Source organism: Mesoplodon bidens (genome assembly GCF_964165515.1).
Source record: "Mesoplodon bidens genome assembly, chromosome: 11".
NCBI lineage: Eukaryota > Metazoa > Chordata > Mammalia > Artiodactyla > Ziphiidae > Mesoplodon > Mesoplodon bidens.
The window spans coordinates 31,998,407-32,014,034 of NC_138167.1; positions in this window are offsets into that span (position 1 = coordinate 31,998,407).

The window sequence follows — 15,628 nt, forward strand, 5'->3', positions numbered from 1 at the left end:
GTTAATCCTAGTGTCTCTTTAAGATTAAACACAAGTCACAGTTGCAAGTTACAAAATAATATACCAGACATTTAGATATTGTTTTTTTTGCTAATTCCATATAAGGAGAAAAATCATTTTCCACTCATGATTCATGGATTTCAAATTTTCTGTAACAATTAATTTCCGTTTCCTTCTCTGGAGGGCATCGTAACCAGCCAGCGAGTCTTCCTCTTTCCTGTGTCAGGTTCCCTTTGTTAAACTCTTTCCTAGTTGCTAATAACAAATTCATCAGTTACAGTAAAATATGGTATGAGTGGCTTGTGTGTGTACCTATGTGTTTGCATGTATGTTACTGATGATAACAACACACTACCTCAGTTACTTTATGCACACTAAATAAGATAGAAATAACAAGTCTTGCATCCTTTTTCCTCTGTCAAATCAAGCTGCTTTAAAGAACATTTGCCCTGTCTCTGCCTTCTGGTTTTCCTGGGCTCCAAGGTGCCGGTTACTCTAGAACTCACAATTTCCTTGGCCTTTGCAGGCCATCTCAAATCCAGATGCAGCAAGGACACAAGGTAAAATGTGTTAGAGTATATTACCATATTTTCCTCTGGGTGAATGGTGCAATTCCCATGAGTCTTCCTACAGTAGATTTTCTTTAACAATTGTAACGAGACTACAATGAGGCTGGAAAAAAGAAACACTCCCAAATATTTGTTTTAAACAGAGCTTATGCTCTTGGGTCAGGCGAGAGGATGTTTGAATCTTGGTTCTGCCACTTGTTAGCTGTGTGATCCTGGGCAAGTTACCTAACTTCTGAGCTCCAGTTGATGAGTATGTTAAATAGGGTAATAAGCATAAGTTATTTCAAATTGTTATTGTGAAAATTAAGTAATTCTGCACACCTGAAGCACTTAATGCTGCCACAGAGAACTCAAAAATTATAACGATTATTTTCTACTTCACTTCCTAAAATTGCTCAATTTTATTGGAAATGAGGGAGGCTGGGAGGAATGAAAGTTATTCTCACTTAGCATTTAAAACATTTTTAATTAGCAAGTGAGACAGGAAGTCAGGGCAGTGGCCCAAGGGCCAGGGAGGGTCAACCTTAAGAGGTGCACAGCAGCTCATTGGCATCTCTTTGTCTGGACCTCGAACATGGTCTCCTCTGACTCCTTTCTACCACCCACCCAAATGGGACTAGAAAGAGAAGTTTAAAAAAAGAGAAGAGAGAGGATGCTGTTCACACGGAAGCCTGCAACTACAACAACACACCTACCCTGGAGATTCAGAGAAACACCCAGTAAAGGGGTATATTGTTAAACCAGCTACCATGCTGAGTGACTGGAGCTCAGCACAGCTGGGAAAATTCTGGGAGCTCGTATCTGAGCGCTGAGGGTCGAAGGAGTTCCCATCAGTCAATGACTGAAGGATGCAGGATGGAGAGGAAAGTGAATAAGCATCAATAGCATCAATGCTCTGGCAACTCCTGTGTGGAAGGGGTGAGACAGCCCTCAGACCCAGGTGTGCACTAAAGAGGTGGAGGTGGAGGTGGAGGGAAGTGCCTAGTGGCTGCTGCAGTGCTGTGTTCTTCTGTCCTCTGTCCTGAGTCCTTGAAGTCAAGCTCTACAAGTCTGAGTCCTGTCCCACAAATACCTGCCTTGTCAAAAGTGCAAGTCTTTTTCAGTTGGCTTGGGCTGCCATAACCAATTACCACAGACTAGGGGGCTTAAACAACAGGAATTAATTTTCTCACATTCTTGGAGGCCAGAGGTCTGGCATCATGTTGGCAGCAAGGTTGGTTTCTTCTGAGGTGTCTCTCCTTGGCTTGTAGATGGCCACTTCTCCCCGTGTCTTCACATGGTATCTCCCTGTGTATCAATCTCCTCTTCTTATGAGGACACCAGTCATGTTGGATTAGGACCCACCCAGATTATCTCATTTTAACTTGATTACCTCTCAAAAGACCCTCTTTCCAAATACAGTCACATTCTCAGGTACCGGGGGTTAGGACTTCAACATATAAAATTTTGGTGGGTGGGGGAGAGGAACACAGCTCAGCCCATAACAGGTATATATATCAAAAAAACATGAAGTTTGGGGGTCAAAGAATGTATACGTTTTATATTTATTGAATTGGTCATATTGCCATCCTGGAAAAAAAAGGTTAATCTTCATAATCGAGAAAAAAATGAAATTGTGTTTCCTGCACACCTGAGCTTGTAGCCTGAGCATCTACTGAAACCCACATCGTGCCTGCATCACCTGGGGAATGGGTAAGGGGTATAATCCTTGGCAGGCAGTGCTGGTGGGAGTGTAGGAGGTAGGGAAATTCCCTGTAATGTAATGAGCTATTATTTTGATATAGTAAATATAGATCCTTCCCACTCCCCCGCCCCAACCTGGTATTTTCTGTTAAACTGTTTTTCTCCCAGTTCAGCACTAACTAGACCATAAGCTAGTATTACCTATAAAGATTGTCATTAAATAATGGGAGTAGTAGAGTTATTTTATTTTGGGTTTTTTCAAAAGATAAAACTGAATGTTTTTAGCCCCTGAGAGAGACTCATATTGGCCAAACTGGGGATAGAAAAGGGAAGGAGAGGGGATAGAGGTTAGGGGTTTCCTGAGAAGGAGCCCCTCCTTGAGACTCTCCTAGATGGAGCCCTGGGTTGAGTGAGTGAGTGAGGATTGTGGACATTTGTTAGCTTGTGGCAATGGTGTGCTGGGGCGGCTGTACCTGCTCATGAGAGCCCATGGTGGCATCTCTTCCCAACTCCATGTTCAGTGCTCTCATGTTGACAGCTTGGAATCGGCCACAGTAGGAGTATTTACACTGCAGAATTGGCAACTGAGACAAATCAAGGTTTTCCCCCTGGAGAACTGATTGTTAAACATTTACCAGCACATCACTAGTTTGGAATCTACTGAGGAGAAAGGGGACTTCTGCCTCACTTCCTGGGTAGCATCTAGAGAGGTGGAAACCTTTGGCAATCGGCCTCATGTCCACCCCATGTCTAGCAAACAATAGAAATGACTCTGTGGCCTGTGCATTGTCTTAGCAGAAAGGTTACGAGACAGGATCCCAGAATTTCCCATGGCCACGGGGTGGGGGGGGGAGATGCTCACATTTGTCCTGTATTTTCAAGAGGGACTCAAGCAATTGAAATGGAGCTGAGCCTGTGCTCTTTGATGATCAACGATCAGTCAGGAAGGTCTATCTCTCAGTAGATACAAGATGGACAGCTGACCACAGAGGACCAGTTTCCTCTCTGCCCCCACTGGTGGGCAGGGATGTGGAGGTAACTCCAGATATAATAGATAAGTGGGAGGGATTAATTGATTCTGATCACCTGGAGTTGACTCCACTCTATCACCCACCTGAAAGTGAAGTTCCATTACAGAGAAAAACCATGTTTTTTGCACGTCTAGGCTTTTCTGCACGTCTAAGCACCATGCACGTCTAGCCTGAGCTTTATACGCACCACTTGAACTCTTAAGAAAGTCGTAATACTATCTGGGTTTGTTTCTGCGTACACTAGTTGAGAACCACTTCCCCAAGTCTTCTCGTTGTAAAAGTTCTAAACATTTGATAAGTAAAAGCAACACAGTATTAATTAACTTGTGATTTCTTTTTGAAAAAGCTTGGGTGGTGCAGTGGTTAAGCAACTGAGCTGTGGAGTTTGACTGACTGGGTTCAGATTTTCTGCGTTGACATATTGATGTCATCTCTTAGGCAAGATACTGAATTTCTCTAAGCCTTGTTCCTCCCCCAAGGGTTAATTGAGTAGGTCCATAGAGGATTCCTACACAGTGCCCTGTACACAGCAAACATGCAGTAAACGCCAGCCATTATTAGAAGGGAAATGACAGTAATCAATGGGTTTTAAGTGACTTGTCCTTTGCTTACGTTATTCAATTAAATGTTCAGAATGATCTTATGAGTTTATCTCCCATCTGCCAGTAAGAAAATTGAGGCTGAGATCAGTTGGAATCCAAACCCAGCTCTTTTAACTCTAAAGCCTGTGTGTTCCTCTCCATGCCCTGGAGAAATGGACAAGGGGCACCTACAGCCTTCTCTTAAATCAGTGGCATTTCAACTGATAGTTAAATGCTGGAGTTAATCTGACTGCAACAGATTTCTGAGGCCCTCACAACTAGCAGGGGGCAGAGGAGGAGTTTAAAGTGAGGTTGATCCAGTTCTGGGCCTCAGCACAAAACCAATGAAGCCACTCTCTTTCATTCCACTGCCTTTTCCATTCTGCCTCTCCAGATCAAAGGAGGCTCCCCCCATTTTCTGATACTTCAATCAATCTCACTAAGGACTTGATAAACATCCTTGCATGCACGTTGACTGCAAACGCTGATTTTTGAAAATGCACCATTGCCAACCTGCTTGCAAAAGTAGGCCAGTCAAGGGCATTGATTCCAATAAAGGTCTTACTAAATTTGATTCCCCTTTGAAAAATTGCAAAATCATCATAAAAACACCCTTGGAATTAAGCAGGCTGGATTTTCCTAAATGAGATTCCCAGAAAAGCACCAGCCTCTTAGAACTTGAGATGTCTCAGAAGGTAACAGATAAAGGCCCCTGCATTGAGGTGCCAGTGCAATGATTTCTCTGGGTAGTGGCTCAGTTCTTAGTCACCACGTATAGTATTTACTGTGTCTCCTCTAGGGTATAGATATTACTGTTACCATGAGCAATGGAATGAAAGAATGGAAGAACCAAGGTGATTATACAGCAGCTGGAGCCAAACTGCTTACACCTGTCAGAATAGCACTTATCAAAGACAACAGACTACAAGTGTTGGCGGAGCATGTGGAGAAAGGGGCTCCTCCTGCACTGTTGGTGGCAATGCAAATCGGTGCAGGTATTATGAAAAAGTATGGAGTTTCCTCAGAAAATTAAAAATAGAATTAATGTATGATCCAGCAACCCTACTGAGACAAGAAGACAAGAGTACAGCCATCTGGGAAAAGGACTGGGGAATGGCCTTGGGCAAAACAGGCCTTGCAAGCTAAAAAAGGCCCTGGGGGCCTGAGTCCCGGCATTGGGGGGGTGGGGGGAACCAGGCTCACAGGAATAAACAATTAACTTGATCTGTTACACTAACAAGTGTCCCTATTGCCACAAGACAGGACGCTCAACTATTTTAACCTTAGCTATTCCGGTGCTTTCCTGCAGGAAATTTTCATGCATCCCTTTCTCTTCACAGAAGCATTCTCCTGGTTCCTGAGAGCTGCCAGGGAGCCAAATGCTGCTGATCAAAGAAGTCTGATGATTTCTGGAAATCAGTGATCCTGAGACAAACCCTCCCTTTTGTTAGAAAAGCAACTCACCCTTTCTACTCAGGGAGTTGACGTTTTTCCTACCTTCTCCCTTGTGCACAAGCTCTCCCTTTTAATAAAAGCTTTGCTTGCCTAAGAGTCTTGTGGAAGCGATATTCATGCCTGTGGTATTGCTGTCCAAGAATCTGGAAAGGGTCCAGTAACACTACTTCTGGGTATTTATCTGAAGGAGACAAAAGCACTGTCTTGAAGAGGTATCTGCACTCCCACGTTCATAGCAGCATTACTCACAATAGCCAAGACATGGAAACAACCTAAGTGTCCACGGAGGGATGAATGTATAAAGAAAATGTGGTATATACATACAGTGGAGTATTATTTAGCCATAAAAAGAAAATCTTGCCTTTTGTGACAACAGTGGATGGACCTTGAGGGCATTATGCTAAGTGAAGTAAATCAGATAGAGAAAGACAAGCCATATAATCTCAATCGTATGTGGAATTTTAAAAAGCTGAACTTATAGAAAGTAGAGTGGTGGTTACCAATGGCAAGGGGGAGTGGGAGAAATGGGGAGATGTTGATCGAAAGTCCAAACTTCGAGCTAGAAGGTGAATAATTTCTAGGGAATCTAATGTACAGCATGAATCACTGAATCAGGTTCATCTTGCCCTAAAGCACAGCAAGTCAAAACACTGAGATGCTGAGGTTTGCAGCAAAGAGAGAGTTTATGGGAAAACAAGCCCTCTGCCCAACAACCCTAAGGTGAGGAGCGAGGGGTGTTTATAAGATGAGGAATAAAGCAGCAGGGTGGTCGGAGGGGTGGGGAACGTGGAGAGCATGGGGAAAGATGATTGGGAAAAGGTATGATCATCGTTCTTCTGTGTTCTTCTGTTTAACTAAGCTACAGGCCTCCACACATTCAAAAGATCCAGGAGAGTGGACCCCTGCGCATGCCCAGTTGGATGGTCAGTGGTCCTATCCAGTCGTTTTTTTTAAACATCTTTATTGGAGTATAATTGCTTTACAATGTTGTGTTAGTTTCTGCTGTATAACAAAGTGAATCAGCTGTATGTACACATATATCCCCATATCCCCTCCCTCTTGCGGTCTCCCTCCCACCCTCTCTATCCCACCCCCTCTACCTATCCAGTCTTAGCCAACTCAGCTCCAACTAGACACAGCTGACTCCAAGTTCCTGGAAAACAACTCTGGCAAACATCTTACGGTTTAGGCTATGAGCAGCTTGGCGGATCTGCAAGTCTTAAAATGACCTTGATTAGTGAAGGCAGGTGAAATGAATATTACCCAGGGTTTCACATGGTGACTATATTTTTATCAATACTATATTATATGAAAGTTGTTAAGAGAATAGATCTTGGGCCTCCCTGGTGGTGCAGTGGTCGAGAGTCCGCCTGCCGATGTAGGGGACACGGGTTCGTGCCCCCAGTCCGGGAAGATCCCACATGACGCGGAGCGGCTGGGCCCATGAGCCATGGGAGCTGAGCCTGTGCATCCGGAGCCTGTGCTCCGCAAGGGAGAGGCCACAGCAGTGAGAGGCCCGTGTACCGCAAAAAAAAAAAAAAAAAAGAGGAAAAATCTTAGGTCTTCTCATCACAAAGAAATGGTAATTACATGAGGGAAAGGAGGTTGTTAACCTCCTAATCTTATTGTGATTATCATTTCACAACATGTACATGTTATCAAAGCATTACCTTGCACATCTTAAACTTACATACATTTTACGTCAATAATATCTCAATAAAGTGGTGGGGGGGGGAGGGAAGCCAAACTAGTATTTGCACCTGGTTTTCTGAAGCCAAATGATTTAACTGCTTTTAAAGGCTTTGCAAAGTCCCATCAAATGTGTCCAACCTTAGTTGCGATTTTCTCCCACACATGGTCATTAAATTTCTACAAGCGACCTGCCTCCTGCCATGAGGGGTAGCTCTCTCCGGCTGCAGCAGCATTTAGAGTAGGTTTCTTTGGAAGACTCGCCACACTCACACCCACATCTTCACACACGTGGCTCTGATAGGAGCTGTGCAAATCAGCACTTTACTCTCTTTAATTTAAATGAGCTGAAATGGAAAATAAAATGAGAGGGAGATAGTGAAGACATTTGGTATCCCTCCTTCAAAACTCCAAAGCCCCTGCATGATCTTTTGCTTGATGAGTTACAGAACAACAGGTCTCCCTTAGCACAGGCTGAATAATATTAAGGGTCACTATTGACTAAGCCTTTTCTATGTGCCAGGCATTGTGCTAAGTGCCCCTAAGTGCATAATCTTCTCTATTATCACCTGTATTTTGCAGTTGGGGAGACCGAGGTTTACAGAAACTGAGTAACTTAGCCAAGTTCACATCCCATGGAAATGGTGACTTTGGAGACCTCAGCCTTGAGCAATAGTATATTGCCTCTGTAAGAAAATGTAACCAGTAAGTAAGCAGACTAAATCCACCAGTGGCATCCTTTGCAGGTAGAGTCCTGCTTTGTGCAGCTCTTCTGTACAAGAGAGCCTAGATTCCTTCACTTGGGTGAGGAATTACAGTGGTTGTTTATCCTCAATCACACACCCAATATCCCCATGTCCTGCCTTCTCTTCAAATATGGAGTTTTCATCTCATCACATTCTTTTGCCTGAGGATCGGTGAATAAGCCCATCTTGCAAGTAAGAGACTCCTGTTCATCTGTCGTGTGATAACCCTTTCTTCAGTGACAAAAAGAGGTTCTGCAGGGCTTGTGCAGAGTTTTACCCAAGCACGTGAATTACATGTTACTGTAAGGCGAGGAGACAGAAGTAGGGTGTTTTTCAGCCTTTATATCTGATTCTGTGCCAATGTTATATTAAGATTTTATTTTATTTTTAATGTCGTATTCATATGGCTCAAAATCAAAACATTATAAAATATATATACATATACATACTTTTTATTTCCACACTTGTCCCCATCCACTCGAATTCTCTTCCCAATTAGTTTAGCCCTTTTATTAGTTTCTTGTGCTTTTCAAATGCAAATACAGGCAAATGCAAATGTGTTTGTATTCTCCTTTATTATACAAGAGCTTCACTCTCCTCCCTTTTTACTTAACAATATACCCTAGCAATACTAATTGTCCTCTGTTTATACCCACAGAACACTTCTGACACCAAATGTATGGGGATTTCCCCTCATATTAAATAATTTTGATACCAACTACCTAGAGTTAGCATAGACCCCCATGGGTTAAGGGGTCAGTCCTGCAAGGCTGTCCCCTGGCTTCAGACGCCAATTGCAAGGAGCGGGTCCCCAGGTTACCCACACCACTATCTGATTTGGCTACAAATTGAGGGTTCCCGTGATGCTCTCCTCAGGTTCAATAATTTGCTTTTATGGCTCACAGAACCCAGAAAAACACTTTACTTAGTACTGTTTGTTTACTATAAAGGATATTATAAAAGATGCAAATGAACATCCAGATGAAGAGTTACATAGGGTGAGGTCTGGAAGGGTCCTGAACACAGGAGCTTCCGTCTGCATGAAGTTTGGGATATGCCACTCTCCTGGCTTGTAGGTGCATTCACCAACCTGGAAGTTCTCTGAACCCCTTTGTTTAGGGTTTTTATGCAGGCATCATTACATAGGCATGATTGATTAAATCATTGACCACTGGTGACTAAATCTCCAGCCCCTCTCCCCTTCCTGGAATTCCAGAGGATGGGGCTGAAAGTCCCAACCCTCAGATCCTGCCTTGATTTGGTTTCTCTGGCAACCAGCCCCTTTCCTGATACTATCTAGGGGCCCCCCAAGTGTCACTTCATTAGCCTACAAAGACACTCATCACTCTGGAGATCCCAAGGATTTTAAGAGCTCTTGTGTTAGGAACGTCAGACAAAAACCAAATATTGTAACAAAAGATGCTCCTATCACCCTTACCACCCAGGAAATTATAAGGGTTTTAGGAGCTCTGTACTAGGAAGCAGGAACCAAATATATATTTCTTATTATGTAACAATATCACATCTGGTGATCTTTCCATATTTTTTTGTTGTTGTTGTTTTGCGGTACGCGGGCCTCTCACTGCTGTGGCCTCTCCCGTTGCAGAGCACAGGCTCCGGATGCGCAGGCTCAGCGGCCATGGCTCACGGGCCCAGCCGCTCCGCGGCATGTGGGATCTTCCCGGATCGGGGCACGAACCCGTGTCCCCTGCATCAGCAGGCGGACTCTCAACCACTGCGCCACCAGGGAAGCCCGTTCTTTCCATATTAACAAGTAGAAGCCATTCACTTTTTACTCCTTACATCAGCATACTGTTCCATTTTGTGGCTATACCATAGTTTATCTAACTAGTCCCCATTAATGGGCATTTAGGGCATTAAGATTATCTTAATGGACATTCAGATTGTTTGAAATCTTGTAATTACAAACAGCATTGCAATGAATAAACCTGTACAAATGACCTTTTTTTCTTATGCAGCTATGTCTGTAGGATAAATTCCCAGAAGTGGCATTACTAGGTTGAAGGGTAAATGCACTTTTGATGGTTATTGTCAAATTGTCCTTCAAAGGATTCTCCCACCATCATTACAGAAGAGCCTCTTTCTCCATTGCCCTGCCAGTAGAGTGTATTGTCACACTCTTGGATTTTTGCCAATCTGAAAAGTGAGAAATGGTTTCCTAATGCAGTTTTGACTTACAGTTGTCTTTTTATGACTGAGGTTGAGAATCTTTTCATATGTTTAAGGGCATTTATGTTCCTTTTCTGTGAAAAATATATAGTGGGGAGATTACATTGCCTGAAATGAGTTACCAGTATATTTCCCAGTTTGTCACTTATCTTTTAACTTTGCTCTTTGTATATTATTACCATTATTCTTATTATTTAAATTGAAGTATAGTGAATTTACAATGTGTTCATATATGTATATATATATGCCTTTTCATATTCTTTTCCATTATAGGTTATTACAAAATATTGAGTATAGTTCCCTGTGTTGTACAGTAGGTCCTTGTTGTTTACCTATTTTATATATAGTAGTGTGTACATGTTAATCTCAGACTCCTAATTTTTCTCCCCCCACATCCCCTTTGCTAACCATAAGTTTGTTTTCTATGTCTGTGAGTCTTTCTGTTTCATAAATAAGTGCATTTGCATCATATTTTAGATTCCACATATGAGTGATATCATATGGTATCTGTCTTTCTCTTTCTCACTTCCTTCACTTAGTATGACAATCTCTAGTTCCATCCATGTTGCTTCAAATGACATTATTTCATTCTTTTTTATGGCTGAGTAGTATTCCATTGTGCATATATACCATATTTTATTAATTTATGATATTTCTTTTAGGGGAGAGAGAAAGTCCTTCTCTTAGTGCTTCAAATGACAAATTCTCTCCTGTCAATTATATTGAGTGTGAAAGTCTCACCTTTTTACGGGTCAATATACATTAGCACCAGGGTGCTTCCATCAGTAATCTCCTGGCAAGGGAAGCAGCAGTGGGTTGTTATATATGTAGAGCTGGATGATGGATGATGCTCCTAATGACACCTCCTAATTTGCAGAGGGGGCATGAGGAGTGTGAGGGGTTTGGTGTTAAGAGGGGAGGTGGTCTCCTGTTCCAGAAATGGAAACTCATTGAAGGAGTTCTGAGAAACCAGTACAGGGAATATCTAATTACTACCGAATTGAATCTAGGTTGCAAGTGGTATGCTTCAGGCCTGTCTCTTGGAGTTCTAAATCTTTTGCTCACCAACTTTCAAAAACATCCTATTACTTTAGAGCCTGGAAAAGAAAAGGGAGTGCCCCCCTGGACTTTGGTTAACAAGCCCTCTAAACTCTCTCTTGTCCACCATGTTCTCAAATAACAGAACCACCGTATGGGAGACTCTCTGGCATCATCTTCATGCAATACATCGGTACACCCAACGTTTCCCACTTCCAGACAATTCTATAGAACAGTATTTAGTTAAGAGAAAATGTACTTGTAGCATAAAATAAATCCTGTGAGTTTCCCCAAGGTGTATGCAATATGAGGATTGCTTTTCATTCAGCCACTGTGATAATAGCTTATTATGGGTCTGCTGTTGTGCTTCACTCTTTGCATGCATCACTTCATTGGATCCTCCAGTAGCCCAGGTGTGGTTAGCTCTGAGGGGTTTAGTAACTCACACAATTTGCTGGAGCGGGAGCGAGGCAGACCTGCTGTGCGTGCACGTATGCGTATGAGCTGGCCGAGGAGGTGGGGGTGGGCAGGAAACCCTCTGTTCTCAATACTATAAACCTCTAAGTCATTTTCTCAGTAGGTGCCCATGTTATTAATCCCTAGATTATCTGTGGTTGGTTTTTAGCGTACCTTCACCCCCCCATGGTGGGAATGCCTCTCTAGTTCTCCCCACCACCTTCTCGTTCTCCCACTTTGCAGTAGTAGTTCTATCTTCTCCCTTTCTCCTTCTAGAGCCCCCTGGTGTCTGAGGAAAACTTCAATGGCTGTTCCAGGCTGTGGCTGGCATCCTCACAAAACTTGCTCTATGCGTTGGCCAAAAGATCTGCTCATCTACTTAGACAACGTTTAACAGTTGTTAGCAGGGGTGGACTTTTCTCTACAGGCGTTGAAAGTCTTTCTTTTAGTTTTCTCTTAACAAAAGGAATATGTACCCTTAGAAAAATCCAAACACTGCAGAAATACGTACTGAGAAAAGTGAAGTTCTCTTGTAACCCCACCTTGCAGAGAAAACCACTTTAAGAGTCAAGTGATCCCCCATTTTTTTCAAAGGTATGCCAGCTAGATTGTTCTTATTTTACAACAATGGGGTCATGCCATGCACACTCTTTTGCAGTTTGCTTTCTTCACTTAGGAAGCCCTCCCAGCCTCTCCATATGCTGAAACCCCTGTTGTGATGGCGATGCAGATTATTTTGCTCCCTCTTGTGTCCATTCTCTTATTTTTGGCTCCATGCTATGGGAAAAAAGTGCGCTGAAGTAAGAGTGAAGAGTCTTGGGTTTCTAGTCATAATTCTTCCACTAGCTCGCTGGGGTACTGTTGACAAATTGTTAGGCCTCTTTGGCCTCAGTTTTCTTCTTTGTAAAGTTAGGGGGGTGGGCACATGATCTCAGCTCTATCAGACCAGGCCTTTTGGGAACAGAGCTGCATTGAACACCTGTGTCCCAGGCTCTGTCCTAGGTGCTGCGGAAGCAGCAATGAACACAAGAAAATCCCCACCTTCCTAGAGCTTACATTTCAATGTTGAATGCCTCCCCCTGTGAAAAGCACAACCAAGCTTCCTCAAACAATTCTCCCTCTGCTCCATCCATTTCTCCACTCTCCAGTTATTCTCCAACCCATAGCAACCACACTCTTGTTTTAACCACCCCATGAAAGAGATCTAACAAATGCCAGCAATTACCTCAAGATTACAACATCCAACGGATCCTTAGTCTTCATTTTACCTGAGTGTTATGTGGAAGGTAACACCATTATTTGTTTTCTCCTTTTACTGACAGTCTTCCACGGCATGATTTCTTTTGAGAATGACTACTTCTTCTTCTGAATATATATATATATATAGATACAGTCAATCCTCATTGTTCGAAGATTCCATATCTGCGAATTCACCTACTCTAACATTTATTTGTAACCCCCAAACCAATACACTTGACACTTTTGTGGCCATTCATTTGCAGACATGTGCGGAATAGTGAAAAGTTCAAGTTTCCCTACGTGCTGAGGTTGAACTAGGTGACACTCTGCCTTCTTGTTTAAGTTCTCATGCTGTAAACTAGTTTCCTTTTCCTATTTTGTGCCACTTTTTTTTTTGGCGTATTTGTGCTTTTCATCGATGACTTTGCTGTTTAAAATGACCCCCAAGCATAGTGCTGAAGTTCTGTCTAGGGATCCTAAGGGCAAGAAACCTGTGATGTGATGTGCCTTACAGATAAAATACGTGTGTTAGATAAGCTTCCTTCAAGCATGAGTTGTAGTGTTGGTTAGAAGTTCAGTGCTAATGAATCAACAGTATATATATGAAATAAGGTGTTTTTAAACAGAAACACATGTAAGAAAGGTTATAATTGATGAGCTGATAAAAATTTTGTGACTAGAGGCTTGCAGGAACCTAACCCTGTATTTTCCCTATGGGCCATGGTTCAGTATTTGCTAATTCAGCATTCATGGAGACTGTATTTATGGAATGTAACCACCAGTCACTATGGAAAACAGCATGGAGTTTCCTCAAAAGATAAAAATGGACCTACCATATCATCCAGCAGTCTCACTTCTGGTATATATCTGAAGGAACTGGAATCACTATCTCGAAGAGATATCTGCACCCCCATGATCACCGCAGCATTATTCACAATAACCAAGACATGGAGACAGCCTAAGTATTCTTCAACAGATAAATACAAAAGAAAATGTGTTAGATAGATGATAGATACATAGATAGATAGATAGATACACAATGGAATATTACACAGTTACGCCCATTTTCCATCAAAGGAAACTGAGTTCCATAGGTGAGGAAATCCTAACTCCTAAGCACTAGAACAAGACCCTTTATGATTTAATCTGTTTTACCCCAATGAGCTTCATGTCTTGACAAACTTTTTCTTCCCTCTCTGTGCATCATACTCTCCAGTGATTCCAAACTATTCATGGTTTCCCAAACATTTTATGCTGTTCTGCGCCACATTTCCATGCCATTCTTTAGCTATGCCCTCTGCTTGCTGTGATCTTTCTTTCCTTGTCCATGTGATGAGGGATTACTTGATTTACCACACTCAGCTTAAGCATCACCTCCTCTAATAAAACTGCCAGAATTTTCCAAGTAAAGCTGACCACACCGTTTCTGTTCTCACTATACTCTGAAGAAATCTCTATTTCAGCATACTTTACCACATTTACTGGGTTTTTTGTTTGTTTGTTTGTTTGTTTGCGGTACGCGGGCCTCTCACTGTTGTGGCCTCTCCCGTTGCGGAGCACAGGCTCCAGACGCGCAGGCTCAGCGGCCATGGCTCATGGGCCCAGCCACTCCGCGGCATGTGGGATCTTCCCGGACCGGGGCACGAACCCGTGTCCCCTGCATCGGCAGGTGGACTCTCAACCACTGTGCCACCAGGGAAGCCCACATTTACTGTTTAAATGTCTTTATTTCTCTATGGAAACTCTTCACATGCTACATCCTTTCTCTGAGTGAGTTCATCCCATGAAGTCCATGACCTCAGTGACTATCAATAAGATGATGAGTTTCTAATTAATAATCTAATAATCTGATCATTAATCTCTGCTCAGCTCCTTAACCTTCTATCCAATAGCTCACTTGGACCTCTGTATTAGTGTGGTCCAAACCAAAATGATTAATCATTTTCTTTTTCCAATCTGCTCTTTGTCAACTTTTTTCTCCTCCCTCTATCTTCATATGCCATCCATCTATAAATTCTATTTATCCTAGGTCTATCCTATTAATGTGTTTTGTACCCATCACCTTTCTCTCCACCCAAATCAGCCACTTCATCCCACTATTTTCCCATTTCTGCAACAGCCTCCTAGCTTGCTTCTCTACCTCCAATCTTGCCAAAACTACCCTTTTCACTCTCATCAGAATGCTATTTCTAACGAAAAAATGGGAGCTCATTGGCTTCTTGCACTGCAATCCTTTTGTTCCTTGCCATTGTGTTACCGAACCTAACTTGGGTCTGCTCGCCTGAGCACAGTAAAACCAATCTATGACATTGGGTTTGGTGAAGGAAAGTGCAGCGTTTATTGCAGGGTGCCAAACAAGGAAAGTGAGTGGCTAATGCTCAAAAGGCCTGAACTCTCCAATGGCTTTCAGGAAAAGGTTTTTAGAGACATGGTGAGGGAAAGGGTTGTGGGGTATGTTATCAGCTTGTGGACATTCTTCTGATTGGTTGGTAGTGAGGTAATCAGGAGTCAGCTTCATCAGCCTTCTGGTTCCAACCTGTCTGAGGTTTATGTGCTTGTGAGCAGCATACAGGTAACTTTTTCCACTGGTGGGGGTTTCAGTAGCTGCAAAACTGTTCAAAGGATATGACTCAGAATACTATCTGTAGCCCCTGAGGAGGAACTAAAGGTCCTTGACTTTGTTTGATGGTTAAACTATTATTATTTTGTCTTGCTTGACTGTTCTCCTTTGTTTCTGCATTTTATCACTTCTCTGATTAAATTTATTCTTTGGAACTTGGGGAAAGCCTAGGAGGCTAAAGTTTTTCTACAAGCAAGAGGCAGGTGGAGGACATGGGCTGTGTGTGTGTGTGTGTGTGGGTCTCTGTCCCAGGAGGGCCCCATAGGGTCCTGCTTGGTTACAATTGCCCTCAGGATAAAGTACAAACTCGCAAGAATTAAGATCCCTTAAT